The sequence below is a fragment of the Equus przewalskii genome, chromosome 1, assembly GCF_037783145.1.
Source record: "Equus przewalskii isolate Varuska chromosome 1, EquPr2, whole genome shotgun sequence".
Taxonomy (NCBI): Eukaryota; Metazoa; Chordata; class Mammalia; order Perissodactyla; family Equidae; genus Equus; species Equus przewalskii.
In genome coordinates, this window is record NC_091831.1 from 158,047,538 (window position 1) to 158,062,754 (window position 15,217).

General features: G+C 38.9%; 2 protein-coding genes across 40 annotated transcripts in view; one reads left to right on the forward strand and one right to left on the reverse strand.

Moving 5' to 3' along the window:
• The window catches only part of HNRNPC (heterogeneous nuclear ribonucleoprotein C), a 50,827-nt gene extending 48,733 nt beyond the window's left edge, over window positions 1-2,094 (reverse strand). For 16 of the 39 annotated variants that reach the window (XM_070585741.1, XM_070585585.1, XM_008528815.2 and 13 more), the window contains exons 1-2: window positions 1,733-1,898; window positions 1,052-1,097 (exon numbers count right to left, since the gene is read on the reverse strand). The gene's annotated coding sequence lies outside the window, so the exon portion shown is untranslated. Of the gene's footprint in view, window positions 1-1,051; window positions 1,098-1,732 lie in introns of all 39 variants that reach the window. The other 23 variants (XM_070585740.1, XM_070585648.1, XM_070585583.1 and 20 more) reach the window with 9 other exon arrangements.
• Window positions 2,095-2,277: 183 nt separating this feature from the next.
• The window catches only part of LOC139084567 (X-linked retinitis pigmentosa GTPase regulator-interacting protein 1-like), a 40,540-nt gene continuing 27,600 nt past the window's right edge, over window positions 2,278-15,217 (forward strand). The window contains exon 1 of the mRNA XM_070627665.1: window positions 2,278-4,008. The gene's annotated coding sequence lies outside the window, so the exon portion shown is untranslated. The remainder of the gene's footprint in view (window positions 4,009-15,217) is intronic.

A 15,217-nucleotide genomic window follows, 5' to 3' on the forward strand; every position in this document is an offset into this window, starting at 1 on the left:
TCCAAATATTAATCCTGTGGCCCTATCATTACAGATGAATATTACCTCAACGGAATTGTTACCTTAGTATATGCCGATCTCAAGGAATCCATAATTCTAACACCTCAAGACAGGAAAAAAAAAAGGTCCTTCAAATAATTTCAACTCTTATCAATAACTGATCTTAAATATTAATTCCTTACATTTCTCTATCTGCCAACAATATTTTTATTAGGTCTACGATTTCCTGAATTAACCAATCACTGTCCTTACCTCATTTCTAACAGTTCCGCAGAGTGATAAACTTCAAGCCCATTTAAACATACATGTTTAGCCTTAAACTAAAGACAATGCTTTTGATCCCTATTAAAATAGCTACAGGGTGAGGGATTAACAAATGGATAGCTATCTAGAATAAGAATACCTTTATTTTCCATAAAGTCGGTTTCCTAAGGGATTAACTTACCCTGTAATACTGGTTTAAATTGTGCTTAAAAACATTAGGTTTTTTTGAGAATTAACGCAAAGAAAAATAAAATCAAGGAAATATTACACGAGGACCAAAAAAGCCATTTCTTGGATAAGTGAATGTGATACTACTCAGGAACCTATGTAATTTTTATAAACTTAGCAAAAATTTTTAGTAAAGTTTCAGGACCTAGCAAATAGGAGGCACTATAATACGTGCTTTTAAAACCACGTAATTATGCATTTTCGCCAAAGTTTAGATGGTCTGGAAAATTAATGCTAGAATATCCTGAAAGTCAAATTTTACGGTCATCAAGACGTTACATTAATATACATCAATAACAAACGCAATTCTCTTAATTAAATATCTTTCCCAAATACAATTTGGCAATTTCCAGTTACCGCTAGTGGTTGCTGTAACTGGGTTCTTGTAAAGATTTCAAACAGTAATAGTACTTTTAGTACCTAGTATTCCAATAGCTAGGTAAAACCACTGGACTAACCTAGTGGTCAAATTCCTTACTATTTCCACTGATTTGACATGACCCTGGCAATCAACACTCTTACGCCTCAGTTTCTGTCTGAGAAAGATAGTAATACCTACCTCAAGCAAAGCTCCACTAACTTAAATATTTCAAGTGATTTGTAACCTGCAGATAAAAAGTAAGCCAGCTTTAATTATTACTGTTAATATGTAAATGAGATCACAATATTTTTCTTAAACAGAATTGAAAATAACTTTCGAGGTCCATCATCTGCTCAGAGAGAAGTCAAACAAAAAGCAATCAGTAAAAATTCAATCCATTGTTAGAATATTCATTATTCTTACGCCCTGCGGTACGCTCCAGCATTTACAGGCTTGCGGCACGTTATGTACTCGGCAACCCTCCCCCATCCCCCGCCCAATTTTTAAATTTAACAGGAAACAGCGGCACTAGATTAACTCCAACTATATTAATGAGCATCTCGATCTTCCCTTCCACGATCTCTCTTGGAGTCCTCATGGTCGTAGGAAATGAAAGGAAAATAGCCGTTAACACAGAAAGAGAGCGAAAAAGCGCATTTCCCCTGCGGATCACGGCCTAGAGGACACTAGGCTCAATCTACGCAAGGGCTGAGGCCTACAAAACTCTCTCCAGCATAAGACCTAATCCCCCAGCGCAAAGAGAATAAATGGAGGCCTGGTTACTCTACCGAGGGCAGGATTCCCTCGTCTTCTCCCCTGCATCCCCTCGCGCTCCCTGAGGAACCCAACGCCTCGCCTGCTTCCGCCCCCTCCACTTACCAGGAAGGGTGAGGGAGAAGAGATTCGATTCTGAATCTCCCACTCCCGGGTTCTACGTGAAGAAGCCGAGGGCTGCTAGAGGTCGGCAACGCGGCCACAACCGCTTCGTCTCTTCACAAAATGGCCCCCGAGTCTCCTCTGCCGCCGAGGCGAAGGCCTAGGCCCCGCCCCATTCCTGGGGAATCTTCCTATTGGCTGCGACTTTTCTCGCTCCCGCTTCTAATTAGACAGTTCTACCGCTCTTCACGATTCTGTCCAATCACAATCAGTAGTGGGTTAGACTAAGGAAGAGAATTTCCACATGCGTGAGAGAAACTAGTTTGTAACTGGTTACTTTTCCTGTCATTTATCGCCTGAGAAATGCTTATTGGCCACTGTACCTGACGAGGCGCTGGGTGGAAACTCGCCTTTGTATCGCGCACCGCTTCACATCCGGGCATCTGAGGGGTCTGATTGGCGGCCGCGGTGTCCTATCTCTGCTCTGTAGAGCGCCTAGTAGAAGGCCCGCCCAGATCTCGGAATTCCCGCGGCGCGGGGGTGGGGAAGGAGTGCGGTGTTTTGTTAGGTAGCTGTCTCGAAGGATCTGCCCCAGCCCCGGGCTTAGGGAAAGGGAGACGCGCCGAGTGAATCCTCCATCGTGCAGTGTGGATACAGAAAGGAGTTTTCTTGGAGTAGGGTGGGAGCAGTGAAGACTAGGCCATGTGTAGAATACTAACCAGCCCTGCCGTTTTTCCAACTCTAGATCCCTTCTCAGTTCTAGACTTGAATGTCACCTCCCTCATGGACCACTCCACTTCACAGCCTGTCAAGCCCTTCTTTAGAAAACCCATATCTCACCCAAACCAACTGACTTCCTTACTCCTCTCCACTACAAAAAGTAAGGAAAGTCCAAAATGCTGGCCTGGAATACTACAGCGCCCATCCTCTGGCCCAAGTCATCTCTCTAATACCCTACATGCCAACTAAATAGGCTTACTCCTCTGTCTCTCCCCGCTACAAATCTGGTCTCTTAATTCCCTTCATCCTGAAATGGCCTGTCTCCCATCTACTCGTTTGGGTCATCACCTGCTCGGCTCTCTGGTTGTAGTATAGCAGCCCTGCATGCAATGGAATAGGACCAACTCCACTAAGAATGAGGGAGATTTCTGTGCCATTAGGGAAAGCAAGGTGTAAAACACTAGATAACGTGATTCCATCTGTATACATTTTTAAGGGATATATGTATATATAATATATATGTGAATTCAGTTTTATGCATTAGTTTTGAATTAATTCTGAATTCCAGAGAGATTGGCGAGGAAACTGTTACCTGTCCTATGACAAAACTAAAACAATTTAGTAACGACTTTGATGTCCTTTATTCAAGGGAAGACAATCCATGGATTGGGAGAGTACAGGGCCTCACCAGCAGTGGAGCTCTCTTCTCGAGGCCAGGAGCCAGTTTTAGATATCGGTGGAAGCCGCTGGGTGGAAACAGGGCAAGATTGGCTGGGGCTGCATGTCTGTCCTTATTTAGAAAGATCAAGGAACAAGGAAATAAGTACAGTATAGAGCCCACAGTTAGCTTGGCGTTTGGGGATTGGCTGACGATGTAGTGTGTTTCTGGTCAAGCAGAGCGTTTACAAGCACACGAAAATTTGGCTTGCTGACATGACACACCCAGCAGGAGAGACTCCATCTTGGGCCTAGAAATTTGTTTCAACATAACGTTTGGGGAGTGAACCTGCTACCTTTTTCAGTAGTATGCCTTTCTATACTGTTCGAATTTTTTGCCATATACATGATTTGGTTTAAGCTAATTTAAAAAGCAAAAACGAAAAGCATGTAAGAAAAAATATACTACAATGTTAATAATGGGTCTCTCCTGGTGGGAGAATTGTGTGTGCTCCCCCCCACCACTTCCTTGTGCTTTTCTGTATTTTCCAAACTCAACTTTGAACAAGAAATCAGAAGGAATACATTCTCCAAATGCTTAAAGCCTCAGCTCATTTGCCACATTACAATTTATTTAAAACTATTTCATAGCACTGTGATTAATTGTACACTCATCTCCTCTCCTGGATGGTGTTTTTTTTTTTTTATTCTCCCCAAAGTCCCCCAGTACATGGTTGTATTTTCTACTTGTGAGTGCCTCCGGCTGTGCCATGTGGGACGCTGCCCCAGCGTGGCATGATGAGCAGTGCTGTGTCCACACCAAGGATCCGAACTGGGGAAACCCTGGGCCACTGAAGCGGAACAGGCGAACTTAACCACTCTGCCATGGGGCCGGCCCAATGGTAAGTTTTTTGGTGGCAGAGTTTAATTCTTCTTATTCCTCTCTGTATTCCCCTTGCTTTTTACATATCACAGGACCTTAAACAAAGAGTGTTTTAAATTTATATTAAATTAATTAATCATTAACTTTTATTTGTCGGGGGAAATTACTATTTTCCCAGGACAACAGGTAGACTGTCCTTTCTTTATGATATATTTTATATAGCACTTACTCAGAGGGACCCAGAGACTGTGAGGCTTGGTAGACATGTAATTCTTGACGTCAGTAAACACAAATAAACACTAACATGTTTTATTATTCATTGTTCTCATAGAATAAAAATGTCTATAAAATGTTAATGAAAACTACTTATTTTCATTTTACCAGAAATCAGTTTTACTGCATGATCATTGTCATGAACTACTTATTAACTAGCACTGTATTTGGTGCAAGAGAAGTCCTTAAGAGACAGCATTTATGTTTTCAAGGAGTTCACTCTTATGCTAGGTGGGGTGAAAATGGAGTATACATGAAGAATTAACTAGTCCTCTGTCAGGTAACTCAAAGTTTACTAAGGATGAGAAAACAAGTACAAAAATAGCATAATGCAAGGCAGAATGCTAAGCACCATGTTGATGACAGACATTCATGACTGTCTAGTTTTTAGGCTCTATAAACCTAGGCTGGCGAGCTGGAGAGTAGGAAGTTCCCTTGATCTCTTCTGCTTACTCTAAACACCTTTACAGTTTCAAAGGTGAATGCTTCTATTGGATGGCTGTGTATAGTAGAAAGAAAGCCATTAGCCAGACTCCAGTAGTGGAGGGAGAGTGGAGGAAGAGATAAGGAAACAGAGAAGCAGTAACTCCTTATGTTGGGCTAAAGAGAAAACACAACAAAAGTGAACTTTTGTTTTTAGTTCAAGAAGTAATTCTCTTCAAAGAAGGTGTTATGTGGCTTGGAGGTATTACCAGAATAATGTACCCCCTGCAACTTCTCTTCCAGTTCCAAGCCACCTATCAAGAAGAAGAAAGGAAAAGCAGTAACAGCTATGAAATGCCATGCTTTTTACCTGTTAGCTGAATATTGTCCTCGGTATCTATCATCCTACATATCCTCAGCGATCTACCTTATCCCATTTAACAAATCAAATAGGACTTAGCTAGTGCAACCATCATTGCCTCTCTTCCTCTGCATCCTCCATCATCCGGGGATGTCATAAGCATCTTCCGCTGGAAAGCAAGGAGGTGATCTCTGATGAATCCAGACAAAGCACTTAATTGAAACTTCACAGAGCTCTCTAATTTACCCAACACTATTTATACTTCTTTATGCTAATTTGGAGACCTTTCTGACTGCAACCTATCTTCTACAGACAACCATATTCTACCTAGAAGATAATGTTATACAGATATCACACAACTCTTTCAAGACCATTACTCTTTTACTGCGTCCTGTTTCTCCCACATCGAGTCTGTCCCCAAGCTGATTCTGCAAACTGCTGTCATGGTAATCATCTGAAAGCATTCACTTTTACTGTGTGACTCCCACACTAAAATCCTATAATAGCTCTCTATTCCAGTCCTGTGTTTTCATTGTTTCATTCACAGCTCTTCCCTGACTGGGTCCTTGTTACCTATCAATGTTATCCCCTCCACAAGACCCTATGCCTAGGCAGCCCCCGCTGTCCCCACTCCAACAGGCCGCATTGCTTTTCCCTTTCCCCATAGTCCAACCATTCTTTAAAACCCAACTCAAGTCCCAATTAATTCTTTTAAAGAATATATGATGATTCATTCAACTGCTGTTTCAATCAACCAATACTTTAGTGGGTTATTTTTTAACTTGAACCGTTTTATATGCTCAAGGCGTTGACCTAAACATCACAAAACGAGATATAACATAGTTCCAATTCTTAAGCTTTGCACCCTTTCTCAAACTCATTTCGTAGTCATTGTTTACCCTGTAACAAGATAGTACTGTTTTGTTCTGTAATCCTTTTATTTATGGACCCCATTTTGTACTTGGTGTGTGTGTGAATCACAATATTTAATAGGTTGATTGTTTTGGTTTTTTTTTTTAAGATTTTATTTTTCCTTTTTCTCCCAAAGCCGCCTGGTATGTAGTTGTGTATTTTTAGTTGTGGGTCCTTCTAGTTGTGGCATGTGGGACACCGCCTCAGCATGGCTTGATGAGCAGTGCCCTGTCCGCGCCCAGGGTTTGAACCAGCGAAACCCTGGGCCTCTGAAGCAGAGCGTGCTAAGTTAACCACTTGGCCTCGGGGTCGGCCCACAACAGGTTGATTGTTTGACTAGTTATCTGACATAGCATTTCATTATACCCATTTCTGTTTTCATTCCAAAAGCCTTTGGCAATGGGTAAAATCATGCTAGGGGAATTTGGAATATAGAGTCCAGAGAATAGATTAATGATAATCTGACTTCTAGAGTACAGATTCTACAAAAATGATTTTACACACTGCTAGTAAAATTGTTGGTCACTTTGGATAATACACACCTTCTCAAGGCTTCCAGTGGTTTCTTTCCTCTCTTATTATTTTAAAGTTTTCCAAATAGAAATATCCTACTTGCTTTTTTCTGATGATATGTGATTATTGTAAAAACTTGAAATACAGAAAAAGTAAAAATCTCTATGTGATCCATCCTCCAAAAACATCCATTCTTAACTATTTGGTATAGCTGTTTAAAGATTTTTTAAAGATGTATATATGGATTTATTTTTACCTAAGTATTATAATCTGTAATCGGGGACTTTTAAAATTTTATTTTAGTAACCATAACCCTGAGCTTAAAAATTAAAAAATAAAAAAAGAAGCAAAAGATCTTTATCCACAAAGCTTGGAAAAACTAGAGAGATAAAAGAAATTCTGAATTATGACATCTATTTGGTGGTTTGGGGGTTGAGTAGTGTTTGATTTTAAGTGTTACTGGCTATCCTCATATTAATAATAATAAAAATAATAGATAAGTTTTATTGAGCAGATACCATGTGTCAAGCACTTTTCTAAGTGTTTTACATGAATTAGTTCATTTGGTAATTTTATTATCCTCATTTTAAAGGTGAGGAAACTAAAACACAGAGAAGTTAAGTAATTTGCCTAAGGTAGCACAGCTAGTTTTTGGTGGAGCTAAAATACTCATGCTAGGAAGTCTGATTCTAGAATGTGTGCATATAACCATTACAAATTTTAACAATATAAGATTTGCAAAGGTGGAAAAATCCTACTCATTTATTCAACAAATATTTGTGAAGCATATGCTATATAATAAGCATTGTGCCAAGTTTTGTGCCGGGTCACAAGAACATAGTAAACAGAATAGACATGGCCCCTGACTTTCAGAACAGAGTCAAATATTAAATAAATATTACTTGATTAATTGCTTATAATAAGTTGTATTAAGTACTACTACAGCTAAGTACAGATGCTATGGAACCTATAAAATATAGGCCTCTAGGCCCTTCCAGGACATATTGTGAAAATAAATGACTTAATTAGAAAGACTTCCTGTTTCTTTCTTGTTTCCTCAGTTTCTTTTTTCTCCTTCCTACTAAGTGATTTTTATACATCTTTTCCTTTGTCTTCTTTGCTCCGGTTCTAATTTTCATCCCAGCAATGACCTAAATCTGGTTTCTTGTGGGTTAAGCCTTCTTTAACACACTTGCCATCTGTTCTCCTTCTGGCTCTTGCACAAGATTTTATCCTCTGTGATTTTTCATTAGGCTAATCTTTGTACAGCTTACAAAATGCTTTTCAGTTGACAAGTTTTACATTTCATAATTAGTGATTATTTTACTGTAATGGTAGAAATTGACCTTTTGAGCATACATCTAAATGTTAAAAACGTACTATATGAACTGGCCCAGATCGTTTCAAATATGAAATTATATCTCACGAAGTAATTATCCTTCACATGACTGACCCTTATAGTAGCTACTTCTTATCCGAGGGGCATAGATTCCAGGACCCACAGTGGCTGCCTGAAACCTCAGATAGTCCTGAACCCTGTATATACTATGTTTTTTCCTAACAGGCTAATAAGCAGGTGGTGTATACAGCATGGATGCACTAGACAAAGGGATGATTCACGACCCAGGCAGGACACAGCGGAACTTCGTGAGATTTCATCACACTACTTAGAATGGTGCATAACTTAAAACTTATGAATCATTTATTTCTGGAACTCTCCATGTAATATTTTTCGACTATGATTGACCACAGGTAGCTGAAACTGCGGAAAGTGAAACCACAGATTAAGGGGGGACTATAGTATAAAATTTACTCAGGGACTTTTTCAAATACAGTTTTGGAGACTTCTCTTAATGTCTGAGGAACATTTCCAAGAGAATGACTCTTATCTTTTATTACTACCTATTCCACAACTTTATCCCCAGAATACTGCCTCTTGTCATCTCAATTTATATTCAGATACCTAAAACCGCAGAACATACTCCCTTGTTTTCTTCCTTATTGTCCAAAGAACCTTGACTACCATTCCCTTCTGGGGAATGGTGAAAAGAGAGTAGTAGGGGGTCAAACAATGGTAAATTCAGGGAATGTGAAGAAATGCTGAATTAGGGACAACATCGCAAAGAAAGATAGCACGAATTTGAATTGGCAGATTCGAGCAATGGGAGAGAGATCAGTAAAAGCCCTTCCCCTTTATGTGAGTTCTGAGAAGCAAAAGAAAGCCTTATTAAGCTTATGTGAGTAAAGTTTTCAATAACTGAATCAAGTATCAGTTTTCAAATGTAAATTTAAAGTAAATAAAATTGGTAGACGAAAGTGTCCCAATTTTATTTAAACTGATTTATGGTGATGGTTGCACTAATCAGTGACGTTACTAAAATCATTGTATTTTACACCTGAAATGGGCATGTGTAAAATATACCTCAATAAAGCTGTTTTTTAAAAACTGCAAGGAAAGAAAAGGAAATAACATTAAAAATTCAGTCCCTTAGTCTCACTAGCTACATTTCAGGTGTCTAATAACCACATGTGGCCAGTGGATACCGTTTTGGACAGCATAGGTCTGGTACATAAAGCTTTTTCATGCTGTTAAAAAATTCTTTCTAAAATCTGTTTCAAAATACTTATGCTTACAGCAAACATATATAACAACCAAAATAGAAAACATACAAAAAACTTAGTATCCTTGACACATCAGGGACTCTTTTTTTTTTTTTTTAAGATTTTTAATTTTTCCTTTCTCTCCCCAAAGCCCCCCAGTACATAGTTGTGTATTCTTAGTTGTAAGTCCTTCTAGTTGTGGGATGTGGGACACTGCCTCAGCATGGCTCGATGAGCGGTGCCATGTCCATGCCCAGGATTTGAACCAGGGAAACCCTGGGCCACTGCAGTGGAGCTTGAGAACTCTAACCACTCAGCAACGTGGCCAGCCCCTCTTTTTTTTTTTTAATTTCAAGTGTACATTGTAATATATTTCGAATTCTGTGTAGGTTACATCATGTTCACCACCCAAAGACTAATTACCGTCCGTCACCACACACATGTGCCTAATCACCTCTTTTGCCCTCCTCCCTGCCCCCTTCCCCTCTGGTAATCACTAATCCAGTCTCTGTCTGTATGTATTTGTTTGTCATTGTTTTTATCGTCTACTTATGAGTGAGATCATACGGTATTTGACTTTCTCCCTCTGACATTTCACTTAGCATAATACCCTCCAGGTCCATCTATATTGTCACAAATGGCCAGATTTCATCATTTCTTTATTCTTTGTTATTTTAAAGATTGGCATAACTAACAACTGTTGCCAATCTTTCTTTGTCTTCTGCTTTTTCTCCCCAAATCCCCCCAGTATATAGTTGTATATTTTAATTGTGGGTCCTTCTGGTTGTGGCATGTCGGACACTGCCTCAGCGTGGCCTGACGAGCGGTGCCATGTCCGCGTCCACGATTCGAACTGGCGAAACCCTGGGCCAGTGCAGCAGAGCGCGTGAACTCAGCCACTCAGCCACGGGGCTGGCCCCAGATTTCATCATTTCTCATGGCTGAGTAGTATTCCATTGTGTATATATGGCACATCTTCTTTATCCATTTGTCCCTTGATAGGCACCTACGTTGCTTGCATGCCTTGGCTATTGTGAATAATGCTGCAATGAACATAGGGGTGCATGTATCTTTGTGTATTTGTGTTTTCAAATTCTTTGGATAAATACCCAGCAGTGGAATAGCTGGATCATATGGTAGATCTATTCTTAATTTTCTGAGGAATCTCCCTACTGTTTTCCATAGTGGCTGCACCAGTTTGCACTCTCGCCAGCAGCGTATGAGGGTTGCCTTCTCTCCACATCCTCTCCAACACTTATTGTTTCCTGTCTTGTTAATTATAGCCTTTCTGATGGGAGTGAGGTGACACATTGTAGTTTTGATTTGCATTTCCCTGATAGTTAATGATGTTCAACATCTTTTCATGTTCCTGTTGGCCATCTGTATATCTTCTTTGGAGAAATCTCTGTTCAGATCTTTTTGCCCATTTTTTACTTGGCTTGTTAGTTTTTTTCTAGTTGAGATGTCTGAGTTCTTAGTATATGTTGGATATTAACCCCTTATCTGATATATGGTTTGCAAATACCTTCTCCCAATTGTTAGATTGTCTTTTCGTTTTGTTGATGGTTTCCTTTGCTGTGCAGAAGCTTTCTAGTTTGATGTAGTCCCATTTGTTTGTTTTTTCTATTGTTTCCCTTGCCCAGTCAGACATGGCATTTGAAAAAACGCAGCTAAGACCAATGTCGAAGAGCATACTGCCTATGTTTTCTTCTAGAAGTTTAATGGTTTCAGATCTTACATTCAAGCCTTTAATCCATTTTGAGGGGTTTTTTTTGTGCATGGTGTAAGATAATGGTCTACTTTCTTTTGCATGCGGCTATCCAGTTTTCCCAACACCGTGCACTGAAGCGACTTTCCTTTCTCCATTGTATGTTCTTGGCTCCCTTGCTGAGAATTAGTTGTCCGTATCAGGGACTCCTGATGTGAGTTGGATTTTGTTTTTTAACAATTGAATTTTGTTGAATTTTGTTTTTTAACAATACTTACTACTGAACTGTCCATTTAAAGATGGTTAAAATAGGGGGCCAGCTTAGTGTCACAGTGGTTACATTCACGCACTCTACTTTGGTGCCCTGTGGTTAATGGGGCTTGGATCCTGGGCATGGACCTACATACCACTCATCAAGCCATGCTGTGTTAATGTTCCAAATACAAAATAGAGAAAGATTGGCACAATGTTAGCTCATGGACAATCTTCCTCACCAAAACGAAATAAAACAAAAGGGTTAAAATAGTAAATTTTATGTGTATTTTACCACAATTTTTAATTTTTTTGAAAGATTTTATTTTTGTCCTTTTTCTCCCCAAAGCCCCCCAGTACATAGTTGTATTTTCTTCTTTGTGGGTCCTTCTAGTTGTGGCATATGGGACGCTGCCTCAGCGTGGTCTGATGAGCAGTGCCATGTCTGCGCCCAGGATTCGAACCAACGAAACACTGGGCTGCCTGCAGTGGAGTGCGTGAACTTAACCACTCAGCCACGGGGCCAGCCCCCACAATTTTTAATTTTTTTAAAACAAATTTTCAAAAATAAAACAAATGATCCTATTTTTTATCTCACATAGTATGTATGCTTTTATGCATACACAAACCAAAATACCAGCAGTAGCTATGTCTGGATGATAGGATTACTAATCCATTTCATTTTCTTCTGTTTATTTTTCTATTCATGTCTATCATGAGCATGTATTACTTTTGTAATCATAAAAATGTTATAATATCTTCAACTCCATTTTTATTGCTCACTTTTTCAATTGAGGTAACATTGTTTTATAATATTGTATAAATTTCAGGTGTACAGCATTATATTTCAACTTCTGTATAGACTGCATCATGTTCACCACCAAAAGTCTAGTTGCCATCTGTCACGGTACATGTGTGCTCCTTTACCCCTTTGACACTCCTCCTACCCCTATCCCCTTTGGTGACTCCCCATCTGTTCTCCATATCTATGTGCTTGTTTGTTTATTTATCTTCTACATATGAGTGAAATCATATAGCATTTGTCTTTCTCCATCTGACTTATTTTGCTTAGCATAATACCCTCAAGGTCCATTCGTGTTGTCACAAATGACAAGATTGCATCTTTTGTTTTTTTGAGTAGTATTCCATTGTGTATACACATCACATCTTCTTTATCTGTTCATCCATCCATGGGCACTTAGGTTGTTTCCAAGTCTTGGCTATTGTGAATAATGTTGCAGTGAACACAGAGGTGCATATATCTTTTCAAATTAGTGTTTTCCTGTTCTTTGGATAAATACCCAGAAGTGGAATAGCTGGATCATTTGGTAGTTCTATTTTTTATTTTTTTTAGGAATCTCTGTATGATTTTCCATACTGGCTGCACCAATTTACATTCCCGCCAGCAGTGTACAAGGACTCCCTTTTCTCCACATCCTCTCCAATACTTATTTCTTGTCTTTTTAATAATAGCCATTCTGATGGGTGTGAGGTGGTATCTCATTGTGGTTTTGATTTGCATTTCCCTAATAATTAGTGATGTTGAACATCTTTTCATGTGCCTGTTGGCCATCTGCATATCTTCTTTGGATTAATGTCTATTCAGATCCTCTGCCCATTTTTTAATCAAGTTGCCTGTTTTTTGCTGTTGAGTTGTGTGAGTTCTTTGTAGCTTTTGGAAATTAACCCCTTTTTGGATACATGATTTGCAAATATCTTTTCCCAATTGGTAGGTTGTCTTTTTGTTTTGTTGGTGGTTTTCTTTGCCATGCAGAAGCTTTTTATTTTGATGTAGTCCTATTTTTTTATTTTTTCTTTCCCTTGCCTAAGGAGACACATTCAAAAAGATATCGCTAAATTATTCACAATAGCCAAGATGTGGAAGCAACCCAAGTGCCCATCAACTGATAATTGGATAAAGAAGATATATATATATTTATATATACACCATGGAATACTATTCAGCCATAAAAAAGTTGAAATCATCCCATTTGCAACAACATGAATGGACCTGGAGGGTACTAAATTAAGTGCAATAAGCCAGACACAGAAAGACAAACACCATATGATTTCAGTCATATGTGGAAGATAAACAAACATACTGACAAACAGGGAAGGGGGTTGGAGGGTGGGTACAGGAGGTGAAGGGGAGCACTTATATGGTCATGGACAAGTAATAATGTACAACTAAAATTTCACAATGATGTAAAAACTATTATGAACTCAATAAAAAATATATATAACACCGAAAACAAAAAGAAGATACTGCTAAGACCAATGTCAAAGAGCATATTGCCTGTGTTTTCTTCTAGGAGTTTTGTCATTTCAGGTCTTACATTCAAGTCTTTAATCCATTTTGAGTTAATTTTTGTGTATGGTGTTAGATTATGGTCTACTTTCACTCTTTTGCATGTGGCTGTCCAGTTTTCCCAACACCATTTATTGGAGAGACTTTCCTTTCTCTGTTGTGTGTTCTTGTCTCCTTTGTTGAAAGGTAGCTGTTCATAGATATGTAGGCTTATTTCTGGGCTCTCAATTCTGTTGCATTGATCTGTGTGTCTGTTTTTCTGCCAGTATCATGCTGTTTTGATTACTAGAGCTTTGTAGTATATTTTGAAATCAGGGAGTGTAATGCCTTTGTTCTTTTTTCTCAGGATTGTTTTGACTCCCACTCCTTCTTGATGACTGAAATTCCTTTAACATGAAACAAGGCCTTACATTTCACATTTCGTAGAGCATTAAGCCTAGTGAAAAAAGAACAAATGGTTTAAATTCTCTCTCAGATGTAATGAGAATGCCAAGGGGGAAAAAACGAGGTAACTGGTTGCCTAAAAGGGGCAGGAGGAAGTGTTTAAAAAATCAAAAATTCAGAAAAGAGAGAGGAAGATCACCAAACACAAACTTAGCCTACTTCAAAATTTTGCCCAGCACTATCTCTGGTTAGATCATACAAAAGAAGGAGAGAAGACTCAAGATTCATTGTGAAATAGATTGGCAAGAAGCAATCTTGAGTGCAGGAAAGGGCAGTTTTTATAACTCTCTCACTTAGATATGGGAAAATATTCTGTTGGATTTTCCTATTTTCACTGGGAAATTTATGTATTCTGGATAATTTCTATACTTCCTAATTGTCTCTTCCTTTTTGTTTTATTTTATTATTTTGTAGGATATAAGGGAAGTCACACAGGGCCCATTAAACATGTGCTCGCCCTCCTGGGAGCTCCCTGCACTTCATGGCAGTAACCAGAAAGGGAACTTTCCCAATGCACACACCGAGTATGCAAAAAAGAGAGGATTTCACATAACAATTGAGACCATATTCCACTTAATATAAAGTTTGAATGCAATGACCAGCCATGCAGAATTTTTTTTTCTCCCAGTTTTTTTTTTATTGAGTTATTGATAGGTTACGATCTTGTGAAATTTCAATTGTACATTAATGTTTGTCAGTCATGTTGTAGGTGCACCACTTCACCCTTTGTGCCTACCCCCCACCCCACCTTTCCCCTGGTATCCACTAAACTGTTCTTGGTCCATAGTTTTAAATTCCTCATATGAGTGGAGTCATACACAGATTATCTTTCTCTTGCTGGCTTGTTTTACTTAACATAATTCTTTCAAGGTCCATCCATGTTATTGCAAATGGAATGATTTTGTTCTGTTTTGCAGCTGAGTAGTATTCCATTGTATATATGTACCACATCTTCTTTATCCATTCGTCTGTTGATGGGCACTTAGGTTGCTTCCACGTCTTGGCTATTGTAAACAGTGCTGCAATAAACATTGGGGTGCACAGGACTTTTGGGATTGCTGACTTCAGGCTCTTTGGATAAATACCCAGTAGTGGGATGGCTGGATCGTATGGTAGTTCTATTTTTAGTTTTTTGAGGAATCTCCATACTGTTTTCCATAGTGGCTGCACCAGTTTGCATTCCCACCAGCAGTGTATGAGGGTTCCTTTTTCTCCACAACCTCTCCAACATTTGTTGCTATTAGTTTTAGATATTTTTGTCATTCTAACGGGTGTAAGGTGATATCTTAGTGTAGTTTTGATTTGCATTTCCCTGATGATCAGCGATGATGAGCATCTTTTCATGTGCCTATTGGCCATCCGTATATCTTCTTTGGAGAAATGTCTGTTCATGTCTCCAGCCCATTTTTTGATTGGGTTGTTTGATGTTTTGT